Source organism: Zalophus californianus, chromosome 17 (assembly GCF_009762305.2).
Source record: "Zalophus californianus isolate mZalCal1 chromosome 17, mZalCal1.pri.v2, whole genome shotgun sequence".
In the NCBI taxonomy this organism is placed as follows: Eukaryota; Metazoa; Chordata; class Mammalia; order Carnivora; family Otariidae; genus Zalophus; species Zalophus californianus.
In genome coordinates this window covers 51,005,988-51,022,529 of record NC_045611.1, presented here as the reverse complement: position 1 = coordinate 51,022,529, position 16,542 = coordinate 51,005,988, and positions in this window count along the sequence as shown.

Here is a 16,542-nt window from a genome sequence, read left to right as displayed (position 1 = left end):
ATGCTCTCTCCTCCTCTCTTTCTCTTGACTCTGAATTTCTACCAGGCAGATCTTAATTCCTGAATTACTTGGGGTTATGAAATAGCAAATATACTACAAGTAACGTCTTTCAGCACTTACTCTGTTCCACGAACCGTTCCAAGCACTTCGTGTTCATTAGCTCGTTTAATTCTCAGCCTCTCTATGGATTTGTTACTTCCATTTTTTTCATTTGATGAAACTGTTGCGTTGCCACTGGAGTTAAATGAGACCAGAGAGATATGAAGGCTTGACCAAGAACAGAATCAAGTCGCTTGCCCGTGGTCAAGGGGGTAGAGTCAGGATTTGAGCCCAAGCAATTTGACTGAAAAGTCCACACTCCTAAACGCCATTACACTACCAGTGAGAGAGATTGGATTTGTCTTCGATGATCCATTCTCCCTCTCTTCAAGAGTAATAGAAGTGTAGGGGCGCCTGGGTGGCTCAGTCGTTAAGCTTCTGCCTTCAGCTCAGGTCATGATCCCAGGGTCCTGGGACCGAGCCCCGCATCGGGCTCCCTGTTACGCAGGAAGCCTGCTTCTCCCTCTTCCCCTCCCCCTGCTTGTGTTCCCTCTCTTGCTGTCACTCTCTCTGTGTCAAATAAATAAAATCTTAAAAAAAAAAAAAAAAAGAGTAATGGAAGTGTAGCTGGGCACTTTGCCACCCCAAATAGAAACTACATTCCCCAATCTTCCTTGCCTTTTAGGCTCATTCTGTGAACAAAGGAGAGGAGCACTCTTTTACAGAGGAAGGGGGGCAGGTTGGAGAGGGGTTGTTATAAACCAAAGGTCCAGCAAAAAGAAAAAAACAAAAAACAAAACAAAACGAGAAACCAAACCAGAGGTCCGTTGGACTAATCTGGGAGTTTGAAGTGTTGAAGCTGTTCATTGGCTGAGTTGTGACCGCTCTCATTGGCTGGGCTGTTGCTAGGCAGGAGAGAATCTTTCTCCCTCCCTGGGGCTGTTGTGAGGGAAGCTTCTGCCTGCTGGGAATGCAAAGTACTCTCTTCCTTTTGGGGTCTGCAATTGGAGTGGTAGGGAGTGGGAGCTCCCCCTTCTGGCCTCCCGACCTCGTTTTATTTTATTTTATTTTGTTTTGTTTAATTTTTTTATTATTTTATTTCATTTAAGATTTCATTTATTTATTTGACAGAGAGAGACACAGTGGGAGAGGGAACACAAGCAGGGGGAGTGGGAGAGGGAGAAGCAGGCTTCCCGCTGAGCAGGGAGCCTGATGCGGGGCTCGATCCCAGGACACTGGGATCATGACCTGAGCTGAAGGCAGATGCTGAACGACTGAGCCACCCAGGTGCCCCTTGTTTTACTTTTTTAATGTGTGTCCTAGAATACCTAATATAACACATGTGGCTTGCATTATATTTCTATTGTCAGCACTGCTCTGAGGTAGGTACTATTATAATACATTTATAATCTCTGTCCCAAAGATGAAGAAACTGAGGCACAGAGAAGTTATTTGCTTAAGGTCATACAGCTAGGTAGTAATAGAAACAGTATATGAACCAAACAGACTGGTTTCAGGTTCCATGCTCATAACTACTACATTATACTTCCAATCCATGGTAGGTTTTTGTCTAAGATAAGCATTTAAAATTACATTTCCCTCTAAGTACTGCTTTAGTTGCATCCCCCAAATTTTGGCATGTTGCCTTTTAGTTTTATTGAGTTCAAGATGTTTCTTAATTTCCCTTGTGATTTCTTCTTTGATCTCTAGATTATTTATTATTGTGTGTAATTTTCAAATATTTGGGGTTTTCCCATGTATCTTGTCATTGATTTCTAATTTAATTCCATGATGATCAGAGAATATACTTTTCAGTCCTTTGAACTTTATTGAGACTTGTTTTATGGGCCACCAATATATGGCATATATTGGTTAATATTCTATGGGCACTTGGAAAGAATGTGGCTGTTGTGTGGAATAGTCTATAAATGTCGATTATGTAAAATTGGGTGATAGTGTTGCTCAAGTCTTCTATGTCTTTACTGTTTTTTGCCTACTTATTCTAGCAACTACTGAGAAAGCAGTGTTAACACTTCCAACTGTAATTGTGATTTTGTTTATTTTCCCGTCTAGACCTGTCAAACGTTGCTTCATGTATCTTGAAACCCTGTTATTTGGTACATCTACATTTATGATTGTTATGTCTTCCTGACAAATGATTTCATAAGTATGAAGTGATTTTCTTTATTTTTGATATTATTCCTTATTTTGAAATCTAGTTGGTCTGATCTCAATATAAACACTCTAGGTTCTTATATTTTCTGTTTGCATGGTAAATTTTTTTCTACCCTTTTACTTTTGATGTGACTCTATCTTTATATGTAGAGTGTGTTTCTTGTGAACAGCATATAGTTGGGTCTTGCTTTTTTATCCAGCCTGACAATCTCTGTATTTTGATCGGAGTGTTTAGTTCATTTATATTTAATGTGATTAATCATAGTTTGAAGTTTGCCATCTTGCTGTACAATTTCTATTTGATCCATCTGCTATTTGTTCCTATTTTCTTGCCTTCTTTTAGGTTATGTGTATTTTTTAGTATCCCATTCTTTCCTCTGTATTTTTTTTTTAAGATTTTATTTATTTATTTGACAGAGATTGACACAGCGAGAGAAGGAACACAAGCAGGGGGAGAGTGAGAGGGAGAAGAAGGCTTCCCACAGAGCAGGGAGCCTGATGCAAGGTTCAATCCCAGGACCCTGGGATCATGACCTGAGCCGGAGGCAGACACTTAATGACTGAGCCACCCAGGTGCCCCTCTAATGTCCTTTTTCTGTTCCAGGATCACATCACTTTTACTCATCATGTCATTAGCCTCCTCTCGGCATGATGGTGTCTCAGATTTTCTTGGTTTTGATTACCTTGACAGTTTTGAGGAGTACTGGTCAGGCCTTTTGTAGAACAGCCCTCTGTTGGTGTTTTCTGATGTTTCTCACGATGAGACTGGGATTAGGGTCATTCTCATCACATCATAAGAAGGGTACATGATTTATCACTATTGATGAGCACCTGGCTGAAATGGTTGTTCATCAGATTTCTCCCCTATAAAGTTACTGTTTTTCCCCTCCCTCTCCACACTGTACTCTTTGGAAGGAAGTCACTCTGCATAGTCTATACCTAAGAAGTAGAGAGTTATGCTCCATCTCCTTGAGAGGGTAACATCTACATACATTTTTGGAACATATAGTCCACCCAAGAAATCTGTACGTTCTCCCCTATTTGTTTACTTATTCAATCATTTTATTTATATCACTGTGGACTTATGGATATTTATTTTATACTATGTCTTATAATAAAATACTACATTATTTATTTTCTTGCTCAAATTGTTCCAGCTTTGACTACTGGGAGCTCTTTCAGTTGCCTTCTGTGTCCCTTTGGCATCCACTCATCGTGTATGTGTGTGTGTGTGTGTGTGTGTGTGTGTTGGCACATTTTTACTTTCTGGCACTATAAGATATCCCAGGCTCACTTTGTACATTTCTTGCTGCAGTCCTAGAATCAGCCATTTCTCCAAGGAGGCTCCTTTTATTGGAGAATGTTAGAAACCAGATCTGGGCTCTGAGGTGCTCATTGTTACTGATGATCGTTTTTCTAACTCTACCTCTTCGCATTCTATTTTTGTGATTGCTCCATGTATCCCTAAATGGTCACAATTGGTCACCCATCTTTAATTTTTGTATCAGATTAAGTTTTTATTTTAAAATCAGTATCTGATATAATAGAAGATCAGGAGGCAGGGTCAGCCCAGGACTGGTTCAGTAGCTCAATGATGTAACTAAGGACCCAGACTCTTTTTCTGCATCTAGTCTGATATCCTCAGTGTTTCCTACTTTCAGGCTCTTTGCTTCATGGTGCAAGGTGGCTGCTATAGCTCCAGACATTACTTCCCAAGATAGTACCACAAGTCAGGATGAAAAGGAGTAGGGCTCTTCTGTTTTTGTTTGTTTGTTTGTTTGTTTGTCTGTTTTTATCAGAGAAAATAAACCTTGCTCCCAAATCCCTTCAAGTTTCACTGGCCCAAAATGGGTCACAGGATCACTCCTAAAACCAATCACTAGCAAACAGGAACAAGGCTCAGACCAATCAGGGTTCACTTTTTGGGGCAAAACTCACCTTCCTTGAGCATGCTGTTACTTAGTAACGGGACAAAACCAAGGCTGGTTTAGCAAGAGAGAGGGGTGTGTGGTGGGGGAAATTTCTGCCATGTGGAAAAGTCTAGATTTTTTTCTTTGAAAATTCTGGAGGAAAAAGAGGAGGAGAGTAAGTTGTCCATCACATGGAAAAACATTCTTAATCCCCTTCTCTTTACACATTTCTATTCTTTCCCCCAAGCTTTTCTCCCAAAGCAATTTCTTCAAACCTCACCTTTCTCTTAAAATGACTTGTAGTCATTTCCTGCAGTTGATCCAGCACTAGTGTTGCTCTGTGAGGTCATCCAGGGCTGGTGGCTTGGCCCTGCCATCCTCCACATGTGTCTTCCATGTCTGCATCCAAACAGCTGCTACAGCTGTTGCAACTTCCCCACTGGCAGAAAGGAGAAAATGAGAGGCTCCTGGGTGGCTCAGTCGGTTGAGCGTCTGACTCTTGGTTTCTGCTCATGTCATGATCTCAGGGTCCTGGGATCAAGTTCCGCATCAGGCTCCCTGCTCAGTGCAGAGTCTGCTTGTCCCTTTCCCTCCCCATCTGGTCCACCTCCCCCCACCTTCTGCTCGAGCTCTCTGTCTCTCTCTCACAAATAAATAAAATCTTAAAAAAAAAAACAACAAGAAAAGAGAAAATGAGGAAGAAGGGCACTTACTCTTGTCACTAAGAAGGTGCACTAGTTACAGTGAGTGATGTAAACTGTTGTAACAAATAAGCTCCCAAATCTCACACAAGGAAAGTGTGTATATTTCATCCACACAATGTGTAATGTGTTAGTTCCTTTTACGCAGATAGCCTTCAGGGACCCAGTTTCCTTTTCTTTTCGGATTCTGTTGTCCCCTGAACACTCAGAATTCTCTTCTGGATCCATTGTCCAGCCAGAACTTGGGTGAAGAAAGAACACTGAGGACCATGTGGGTGAATTGTCCTGGATGCAGAGCATGTGTTTTAGTTGCAGTCCATGGGCCAGAACCCAGCTCCGTGGCCAGATATAACTGCAGGAGAGGCTGGAGAACATAACTAGCTGTTTTACCAAGAAGAGGAAATGAGATTCGATGAATGTCAAATATTCTTTGCCGCAGCTGGAATGCTAAAATGAGTAGCTGAGAACTGATTAGATAAGGCACTATTATCCATATATATGTTTACATATAACATTTTCTGGGGGCTCCTGGATGGCTCAGTTGGTTAAGCGTCTACCTTCGGCTCAGGTCATGATCCCAGGGTCCTGGGATCAAGCCCTGCATCAGACTGCCTGCTCAGCGGGGATCCTGCTTCTCCCTCTGCCTCTGTGCTCTCCCCCACCCCTCTCTCTCTCAAATAAATAAATAAAATCTTAAAAGATTTTTTTCTGAATCATTTGAGAATACGTTGGCGACCTCATGGCCACTTTACCTCTAGATACTTAAATGTGAATTTCCTAAGAACAAAGACCTATCGAATCACAGTGCAATGATCAAAATCAGAAAACTCAACACTGATACAATGATCTAACCTACAGGCCCCTTCAAAGTTTGCCAATTGTGCCAGCACTGTCCTTTATAGGAAAAGAAACATTTTCTTCCTTCCTTCCTTCCTTCCTTCCTTCCTTCCTTCCTTCCTTCCTTCCTCTCTGTCTCTCTCCCTCTCTTTCTTTCTTTCGTTCTCCAACCAGAATCACCTATTCCATTTAACTGCCACATTGCTTATTTTGGAGCAGTTCCTCAGTCTTTCTTTGTGTTTTATGAAATTGACAGTTCTGAAAATGTTATGTCAGGGGCGCCTGGGTGGCTCAGTCGTTGAGCGTCTGCCTTCGGCTCAGGTCATGATCTCGGGGTCCTGGGACCGAGCCCCGCATCGGGCTCCCTGCTCGGCGGGAAGCCTGCTTCTCCCTCTCCCACTCCCCCTGCTTGTGTTCCTTCTCTCACTGTCTTTCTCTCTCTGTCAAATAAATAAAATCTTTAAAAAAAAAAAGAAAATGTTATGTCAGTTACTTTGTAGCATGTCTATCAATTGGGGTTTGCCTGATGTTTTCTCATGACCAGATTCAGCTGATACATTTTTTTAAAAAGAAATATCCTAGAAATAACTCTGTGTCCTCATTGCATCTTATCAGTTTGTCCTGTTACTGGTGGTGGTGACGTTTCTCGCTGTGACTTTAGTCTTTTTCCTTTTGGAATTAACAAGGAATCTGTGGGGAGATGCTCCTGGTACTGTGTACCTATCGGTTCTCACCAAACCTTCATCTACTAACTTCAGAGGACTTCATTTTTGCACAGACTGCTGCTCCAGAACCAGCCAGTCTAAACCACAGGATCCTCGGATGTACAGAGCTCTTCAGAGTCAGGGCTCTCGTTAGTGCCTTTCTGTCTTTTTTTTTTTTTTAAGATTTTATTTATTTGTTGGAGAGAGAGAGCGTGAGCAAGGGTACAAGCAGGGGGAGCTGCAGGCAGAGGGAGAAGCAGGCTCCCTGCTGAGCAAGGAGCCTGATGCGGGACTCGATCCCAGGGCACTGGGATCATGACTTGAGCCGAAGGCAGACGCTCAACCAACTGAGCCACCCAGGTGTCCCAGTGCCTTTCTGTCTTTATGTAAATCGTAACCCTCATCATATCTTTTTCACCCAGAAACGTAGGACAACCTAATCTCAATCCCTTTATGACCCTCTCTTCCCGAGCACAAGTGGCAGGGACTATGTCCAGTGAAGATGCCTCCAGGGTTCCCCATGCAGGTCTGTGACCCTTAGGCTGCCATGCACAAGACCGTTTGCACGGATTTCCGCTACCTGCTATTCCTTTCCAGAAAGGGTGTCACAGGGTGTCACAGAGCCTGTGTGGCTCAGTTGGATAAGTGTCTGCCTTTGGCTCAGGTCATGATCTCAGGGTCCCGGGATTGAGCCCCGCATCAGGCTCCCTGCTTAGCGGGGAGTTGGAGTCTCCCTCTCCCACTCCCCCTGCTTGTGTTCCCTCTCTCGCTATGTGTCTCTCTCTGTCAAGTAAATAAAAAAAATCTTCAAAAAAAAATAGAAAGGGTGTCACAGGCACCAGCTCTCTCAGCAATCAGCTTTGTACTCGGTGAGCTCACTGTGTGTTCTGCCTTGGGGCATGTGTTGTTCTGGGTTATACTGATGTGGTTTATTCCATTCACATTGTGCCAGTCCCAGCCTGTGGGCAGTTCTGATGGGGACGGGGACTGTGAGCCTGGGTGACCCAGTTGTAGCAGCTGTGTGCCCACAGGGGCAGGGAGTGGCTCTGGCACTGATGGAAATAGACGCCGGCCACAGCGGGCCTGAGGCACCTGCCAGCCACACCGATTCTGGGTCTTGTTCTGGATCCTACTCTGGTCCATACACCTGGTTCTGCAGGCTTCACCTGACTCCCCCCACTCCACTGGATATTCTTTTGATTCCCATTTTGCAGATGAGGAAACTGAGGTTACGATGGACCAAGGATACGCAGACAGTGACAAAGCTGGGATTTTGGATGCTGGCCTATTTGGCCCTGAAGGCTGAGACCTTGGCCTTGGTGCTATTCTGCCTCCAGAATTACCCACTGAGTTATCCAGAGGTCTTTGGTAAGTCACCCAATAAAAGGCAGGTCCAGCCTAGGGATCCTTAAATACCCTCCCCCAAAGAGATACCCTCTCCCCAAATGACACTTTCTGTCCCCAAAACAATTCTTAGATTCTTTTTTTTTTTTTTAAAGATTTTATTGGGGCTCCTGGGTGGCTCAGTCGGTTAAGCGTCTGCCTTCGGCTCAGGTCATGATCTCAGGGTCCTGGGATCAAGCCCTGCATCAGGCTTCTGCACAGCAGGGGGCCTGCTTCTCCCTTTCCTGCTCCCCCTGCATGTGCTCTCTCTCTGTGTCAAATAAATAAATAAAATCTTTAAAAAAATAAAAAAGGGTGGGGCGCCTGGGTGGCTCAGTTGGTTAAGCGACTGCCTTCGGCTCAGGTCATGATCCCAGGGTCCTGGGATCGAGCCCCGCATCGGGCTCCCTGCTCGGCGGGAAGCCTGCTTCTCCCTCTCCCACTCCCCCTGCTTGTGTTCCCTCGCTCTCTGTCTCTCTCTCTGTCAATTAAATAAATAAAATCTTTAAAAAAAATAAAAATAAAAAAGGGTCACCTGGGTGGCTCAGTCGTTAAGCGTCTGCCTTCCGCTCAGGTCATGATCCCAGGGTCCTGGGATTGAGCCCCGCATCGGGCTCCCTGCTCGGCGGGAAGCCTGCTTCTCCCTCTCCCACTCCCCTTGCTTGTGTTCCTGCTCTGTCTCTCTCACTGTCAAATAAATAAAATCTTTAAAAAATAAATAAAAAAGATTTTATTTATTTATTTGAGAAAGAAAGAACATGAGCAGAGGGAGAGGGGACAAGCAGATTCTGCGCTGAGTGCGGAGCCCGAGGCAGGGCTCAATCCCCAACTCTGAGATCATGGCCTGAGCTGAAATCAAGAATCGGACGCTTAACCAACTGAGCCACCCAGGCGCCCCCGATTCTTAGATTCTTGTACTCCTAGAGCTCCGAGGCCATAGTTACACAGGGGATTCAGCCTCCCATATTCCTCCTGGAATGTGTAAGGAAAGGCTGAGGGGGACCTTTCACTCTAACCAACGCTGCTTTTATTTATTTTTTAAGTTTTTATTGACTTTTTTTAAAGATTTTACTTCTAAGCAATCCCTACACCTAACATGGGACTCGAACTCATGACCCCAATATCAAGAGTCACGTGCTCCACCTACCGAGCCAGCCAGGCACCCCTACACAGTGCTGCCTTTAAAAGTATGGCCGGTTTTATTTTCCAAAGGTGGCCACAGCAATGTGGCTCATCCCACATCCTCTGCTAGAGCCTTGCCAACCCGGCACTAAGAGGTGGGGGTCTGTGTCCCCTTCCCTGGAATCTGCGTGGACCTTGGGGGCCGCCTTGAGGAGCAACGTAGAAGTGAAGCTGTGTGATTCTAGAGCTCGCCCATAAAAGCACCACACGCTTCTGCCTTGTTCTCTTGGCATCTGGCTGCCATGCTGTGAGGAAGGTCCAGGAGCCAGAGGGAAGGGCCCCACGCGGACAGGAGGTGAAGCCCCAAAGCCCTCAGTTCCAGCCCAGCGTCCAGAAGACAGCTAGCGTGAGCATGCCACCTTGAGAGCAGAGTCTGATGCTCTCCGGCTGACACCACGCGGAGCAGAGAACTGTCCCTGCCTTCTCCAAGTTGCCGATTTGTGAGCGAAATGAATAACTGTTGTTGTAAGCCACCAGGTTCTGGGGGTGATTTGTAATGCAGTGACAGATAACTGGAAGAAAGCTCCCAAAGCAGCTAAATCAGAAAATTGCACAACCCTAGCCTGGACCCAGAAAGCATTTCTGCACTGAGTCGGGGCCAGCCTCACATCCAAATCCTGCCTCTCCTCCTAAACAGTGTTTTGCAGAAGAGTAGAGACTTTAGCCAGGCAGACATGAGTTCATAACCCTGGTCCCAGTACTTCTCAGTCATGAGACCTTCAGCAATGGAATGATCCTCTCTGACCGTCTGGCTCCTCCTCTGTGAAATCGGCACACTGATAATAATTCTCCCTAAATTTGTCAGGAGGATTTAGTGAGATGATACATCTAAAGTGCTTGGCCAAGAACATAGCACGGGGCAAGAGCTCAGTAACTATGAACCAGGATTTACCATGACTATTATATATAGTTGAGAGCCTCTTGCTGACAAACCCAGTGAGTACCAGATAGTCTCTCTTGAGATTAGAAGCCTCTGGGTCCCACCACACTTGGTTTATGCTAAAGTTCTCTGCCTAGAGTCCGAGAGACCTGGGTTTAAATAACTCATGGCTCCTCCAGTTTCTGGCTGTGTGACCTTGGGCAGGAGACTTAACCTCTCTGTGTTTGGAGTCCTCATCTGCAGGAAGGGGAGAGGTCAGAATTCCCTCCTTAAGGGGTTGCAGTGAGGATGGCGTAGAGGACAAAGCACCGTGCCCTGCATACAGTAAATGTCGTAGTGTGTGCTGGGGGTGGGAGGGAATATTCCCCCACTCTCTGCAGAATCCCCAGGGATCTCTGTCCCCCCTGCGCTCCACCGCAAGCCTGGCCAGGTGGGTGGTGGTGGTGAGCTGCCCAGAGACCAAGGGAGGGAAGGGGTGTTTTAGGAGAGCCAGCCCTGTTGTTCTCTCATCTCCCACCAGTGGGCGCTCTGGTGAAGTTAAGAGCGCAGTTTACCGCACCTTTTGTGCAGATCTGTGCTCAGGAACCAGGGCTTCGGTGCTCAGGAACCAGGGCTTCGGTTTATTTCAATGACACGGGACTCAATGTCTTTGTTAAAAATAAGAAATCGAGCAGAATCACAGGCCTTTATTTCCATTATGTTTGTGGGAGAAATGTGCCACGATCCTCTTGACTGAGAGAAAGGGAAAAAACCAAAACCAAAACCAAAACCCTACAAGCATTTATTCCTTTTAATAATAGAAAGATGATGTTATCACCATGGCAACAAATGATCAAAGAAGACAACCAATCAGAATTACGGGCTTCTGCGGGAGGTTATTTTTCTCAAGAGATAGCAACAATTTCTAGGAGACTCTCACAAGACTCTCTTGTTCAAAATAGTCCTTTCAAGGACAGTCTTAAATGAACAGACCAGGTTGGTGCCAGGGACTCAAGCCTCGGGATGGCACAGGAAGACAAGATACCCATTCCTGGGAATGTCCTCCATTTGTAGATGGGCTTGATTATGCAAAATAGTATCTGTGTGTAGCTGCAGAGAAGAGAGAAACTCTTCACCTCTTTTTTACATTTTAAAGATGATTTTTGTTAAAAAGACCTTTTAGTCACTGTGTAACACTCCCTTTGTTAACACTTGGAGTCTTGCATTTTAAAGAGCTCAGTCTCAATTTCCTTGTTAGCATCACAGGCAAAAAGGTAGGCCAGGGGAGCTCAATTTTACTGGTAGCCGTTTGAGCATTTTCTTTCAACCGCGTATAGACATCCATGCCGTCGTTCCTCATTGTCCTCACCGTTCCTTAGAAGAGCTGCGCTCAGCGTGGCCAAGGGCAGAGGTGCCAGATAATGTGAGATGCCATGAAACGTGGTCCTGGAGCCACACTGCTTGGATGTGAATCCCAGGCTGTGTGATGTCTGGCAAGTTACTTCACTGCTCTGTGCCTCAGTTTACTCATCTGTAAAGTGGGCATAAAAATTGTACCTCTTTGTGAGGATTTTAGAATGTGTTCGCAGATTCTTTATAGTCCTTGTGTAAGAAGGCAGATTCTAATATCCCCAGGCTCTTGAATATGGGCTGGCCCTACTGACTTGCTTGTCATGAATAGAATGCAGTGGAGGAAGGGCACCTGGGTGGCTCAGTCAATTAAGCGTCTGCCTTCAGCTCAGGTTGTGATGCTGGGGTCCTGGGATCAAGCCCCGCTTTGGGAGCTCTGCTCAGCAGAGAGTTTGCTTCTCCCTCTCCCTCTGCCCCCCACACTTGTGTGTGTGTGTGTGTGCGCGCGCGCGCGTGTGCATGCGCATGCTCTCTCTCTCTCTCTCTCTCTCTCTCTCTCCCTCCCTCCCTCCCTCTCCTTTAAATAAAATCTTAAAAAAAAAAAAGAATGCAGTGGAGGGAATTGCAGACTGACTTCTATTTCTGAGGCTAGGTTAGAATAGGTGACACAGCCATGCTTGGGTATCTCTCTCTCTCTCTTTCTCTCTCGGGACTTGTGCCTTGGGAACCCTGAGCCACCATGCTGGAGAGACCTCATGGGGACAGAAGAGAGACCAGGGAGCCACTGGCACCAGACAGGTGGATGAAGAAAGCTTCAAGGCAGTCCCAGCCTCAGCCACCACCCGACCGCAGCCTCACGAGAGACCCTGAGCCGGAGCTGCCGTGATGCACTGCTTCTGAATTCCTGCCCACAGGCCCCGAGAAATATAATAAATGCTTGCTGCTGTTATTCTGAACTACCAAGTCTTGGGCTGATTTGTACCCCAGCAAGAGATCACTGACACACGACTCAGGATTGTGATCAGTGAGATCTCCCAATCCAGAAATTAAAAAATAAAATAAAACACTGTATGGGCAAAGAACACTCATCTATGAGCCATCTCTGGCGCATGAGGCTGCAGCACATGGCTCTTCATTGGAAGGGGAAGCCTCCAGAAGGGGCTGCACTGGGGTTTCCTCTAACTGGAAAAGGCAGGGAACCAGAAAACCCCAGATCCGACTGGATTTGAGAAGCCAGTTTCCCACGCTGGGTAGGGTTCCTCCCATCTCCAGCCACCGTGGGTGCTGCAAGCTCCCCAAAGGGGGGGGTGCCTTTGGTTAGAATACAAATGATAATCATGGCAAGAACAGAAGCCCCAGCTTAGGTAGAAACTTACCAAGGGCCAAGCTCTGCCCTGTGGTTAAAAATGAAGCTGCTGTTAAGACAGGAAGTAGATTAGTGGTTGGCTGGGACTGCGGGAGGGCACTGGGGGTGGGTGGGGAGGAACTGCTAATTACTAGTGTTTCCTTGTTTTATAGTTTTATAGTGGGGAGGTACACAGGACACAAAATGTACCATTTTAACCATTTTAAAGATTACAGGTCCGCGTCATTCAGGACACTATTGGACAGCCTTCACCACTGTCTCGTTCTAGAACATTCTCTTCACTCCCAGCTAAAACCCCTGTACTCATCCCACCTCCCCCAGCCCTTGGCAAGCACTAATTTACTTTGTCTCTATGGATTTGCCTAGTCTGGATATTTCATGTAAGAGGAATAATGTGTTATGTTGTCTTTTGTGTCTGTCTTCTTTTTTTCTTTCTTTCTTTTTTTTAAGATTTTATTTATTTATTTGAGAGAGAGAATGAGAGATAGAGAGCACAAGAGGGAAGAGGGTCAGAGGGAGAAGCAGACTCCCTGCTGAGCAGGGAGCCCGATGTGGGACTCGATCCCTGGACTCCAGGATCATGACCTGAGCCGAAGGCAGTCGCTTAACCAACTGAGCCACCCAGGCGCCCTCTTTCTTTCTTTCTTAAAGACTTTGAGAGAGTGAGAGAAAGGGAGCACAAGCAGGGGGAGGGGCAGAGGGAGAGGGAGAAGCAGACTCCCCACTGAGCAGAGAGCCAGATGAGGGGCTCCATCCCAGGACCCCGAGAACATAACCTGAGCTAAAGGCAGACTCTAAACCAACTGAGCCACCCTGGCGCCCCAATTCCCTTCCAGTTTTAAGGTTAGAAGTCCAAAGTGGGCCTTTGTGAGCTAAGATCAAGGTGTTGGCAAGGCTGTATTCCTTTTGGGGGGGGGCTCTAGTGGAGAATCTGTTATGTGCCTCCTTGTCTTTTCCAGTTTCTAGAAGCCCGCTTGCTTTCCTTGGCCCGTGGTCCCTTCCTGCATTCTCAAAGCAACAGGAGTGGGCCCAACCCTTCCCATGCTGCCCATCTGGTTCTCCCTCTTTCCACTTAGATTATACTGGGCACACTCGGGGGATCCAGGACAACCCCCGTATCTTAAGGTCAGTTGGTTCAGCAGGCCTTCATTTCATCTGCAACTTCAGTCCCCCTCTGCCGTGTCGCCTAACACATTCATAGGTTCTGGGGACGAGGACTTGGACATCTGTGGGGGCTGTTGGTCTACCTACCATAGGGCAGGATTATTCTTTAGCGTGTGTGTGGACGCAAAGCATCATCCCTGGCCTCCCCCCGCTAGATGACAGTAGCCCTGCCCTTGATCCCAGCCATGACAACCAGAACACTCTCATTGTCAAATGTCTCTTGGCGTAACCGCCAAGTTTTGAGACCTACGGTTCTAGGCTCTGGGAACCCAGAGGTGAGCAAAGCAGACAGGAGCTTGCTCTTGTGGATTTTCCATTTTCACAGTTGAACTGGCACATGAATCACAAGCCACTGGGAGACACTGGGTCCCCAGTCTCTCTATTCACCTCTCTTGGCTATATCTTTGGGAACTGCCACCTATGGGTTCCATGTAAGTGTAACTGAAGCCGAACGGAACTTGGGGCCCCGGTGACAGGGCTGGGCAAGAGAGCCACACGGGAAGCCATCAGCACAGAGGTGACACCGGGACCTTCCCTGAGAAGTGGGAGCTCCGCGTGGCCTAACGAGTGACAGGTGTCAGCCCCCAGCTTTCGTCCTTCATGTCTCGATCCTTGTCTTCCGTGGTCTGTCCATGGCACGTGGCTGCCCCAGGGCCAGGCCCTAATGCCGCTTTACCCTTCGGCCCCATGATACTCACCCCTATGCTTCTCCTCTCTCTCACACCTCCCCTCCCCGCCTGCTCCTTTGTCCTCAGCCTGGTGGGTTCATTTCCTGAGGCTGCTGAGACACATCACCGCAAACCGGGCGGCTTAAACCAACACGTAGGAATGATCTTACGCTTCTGGAACAGAGCTGTCAGACACGGGCCTCGGGGAGCTCATTTTAGCTGTCGGCAGGGCTATGTTGCTTTGGGAAGCCCCAGGGGACAACGCACCTGTTAACCTTTTCCAGCTTCCAGAGGTGCCTGCCTTCCTCTTCGGCCAGTGGCCTCCCCACTTGCAAAGCATCTTCCTCTCCTCTCCAACCTCTGCTCCCTTCATTACCCCCCACCCCGCACCCCTCTTTCCTTATCGGATTGGTTTGCGAGGGTTCCTGGCACAAAGTGTCACAAACCGGGTGGCTTGAGACAATAGAAGTGTTAGCGTCTCGTGGTTCTGGAGGTTAGAAGTTCAAAGTCGAAGTGTAGGCAGGGCTGTTCCTTGCCTCTTCCGGCTTCTGGTGGCGGCCTTGGCAGTCCCTGGCTTCTGGCTGCCTAACTATGCTCTCTGCCTCCATCATGTGGAAAATGGGCCACCCAGCCAGATTCCCCCGAATAATCTCTCCATCTCCACTAACCTTAACTTAAGCATAGCCACACATTCTTTTTTTGCCATGGAGCATAACATTTGTGGGTTCAGGGATTAGGATGTGGGTATTTCTTGGGGATCAGGATTCTGTGAACCAAACAGCCCTCTCTCTGAGCTCCAGGCTTAGGTTGCCAGAGGCCTCCTGGATGCCCTTCCCTGGATGTTCAAGGAGTTGTTTTGTTTTGTTTTAGTATAAGTATATCCCAAACGTTGCATGGGACATACTTATACTAAAAAAATTGGTTGTTGTTGTTTTTTAAAATTCAAATTTAACTGGTCATCTTGTGTTTTTTTTCTGACAACACAACCATGGGAGTCCAAATTGTTACCAGTAAAACTTCCCATCTTGTCACAGACCCTGTTGTTTGCCATCCCTTCCCACCAGATGGAGCCCTTGGTCACACTGATCATCGCCTTAACTCGTTTTCTTGGTAGGCAACCTCTAAGCTATAGGGTAATTTGTTATGCAAGAGTAGATAACCAATATACTTGTTTAGTGTCCCCCTTCCCCTCACACTGGACTGTGACATCTGTGAGGGCAGGGACGGGTCAGTAATGTCACCTCCTTGTCCTGGGACACAGCCCAGCAAGGGCATGCTTATGCTGGGTGTTCAAAATCCCCCATTCTGGGGGTGACTGGGTGGCTCAGTCGGTTAACCATCTGCTGGGGGCTCAGGTCATGATCTCAGGGTCCTGGGATCGAGCCCCGCATCAGGCTCCCTGCTCAGTGGGGAGTCTGCTTCTCCCTCTCTCTCTGCTCCTCCCCCTGCTCAGGCTTTCTCTCTCTCAAATAAATAAAATCTTAAAAAAAAAAAAAAAAAAGAAGAAGAAGAAGAAGAGGAAGAAGGCAAGGCCAGCTCTTGGATCCTTAAGGACCATTCAAAGAGTGACACCCTTTTCCCTAATGTCACCTGTCTTCAAGTGGCCCTTAGAACTGCAAGGCCAAAATGATGCCAGGTCTTCAGCTTTCTCTCTCCTACATAAACTCCCTTGGCATGGACAAATCGGCGTGAGTGGGAGAAACTCTGTTCTGTAGAAACTCTGTCTCTAAGACTACTCTAATCAATCAGAGGAGGGCCCAGAAGGCCCTTTCTGCCCTCAGTCAGACCCCTGCTGGTCCAAAGCCTGTCTCTCTTCCTAAATAGTGTAGTGGGAAAGAGCAGAGGCTTTGGGGCCAGGCAGTCCCCGGTTCATAACCCTGGTTCCAGCACTTCCCAGTTGTGTGGTCCTCTCTGGACCTCGGTCTCCTCTGTAAAATGAGCACGGCAATGATTTGTCTTCCTAGGCTCGTTCATGATTTACGGGTGAGGAATTTGGAAAGGGTTGGTCTGGGGGTCCTCTCCGCTCTGTGTGCCATGAGCTGAGGCGGCTGGGGCGGGAAGATCCGTTTTCCAGACGACCTCTTCACTCAGGGGGCGGAGCTTCGATTCCCCGGGGCCTTCTCATAGCAGGATGCTCTTACGGCTTTAAGAGACTAAAATGGAAGCTGTTTGTTCTCTTAAAAGCTAGGTCCAGGACTAGCATC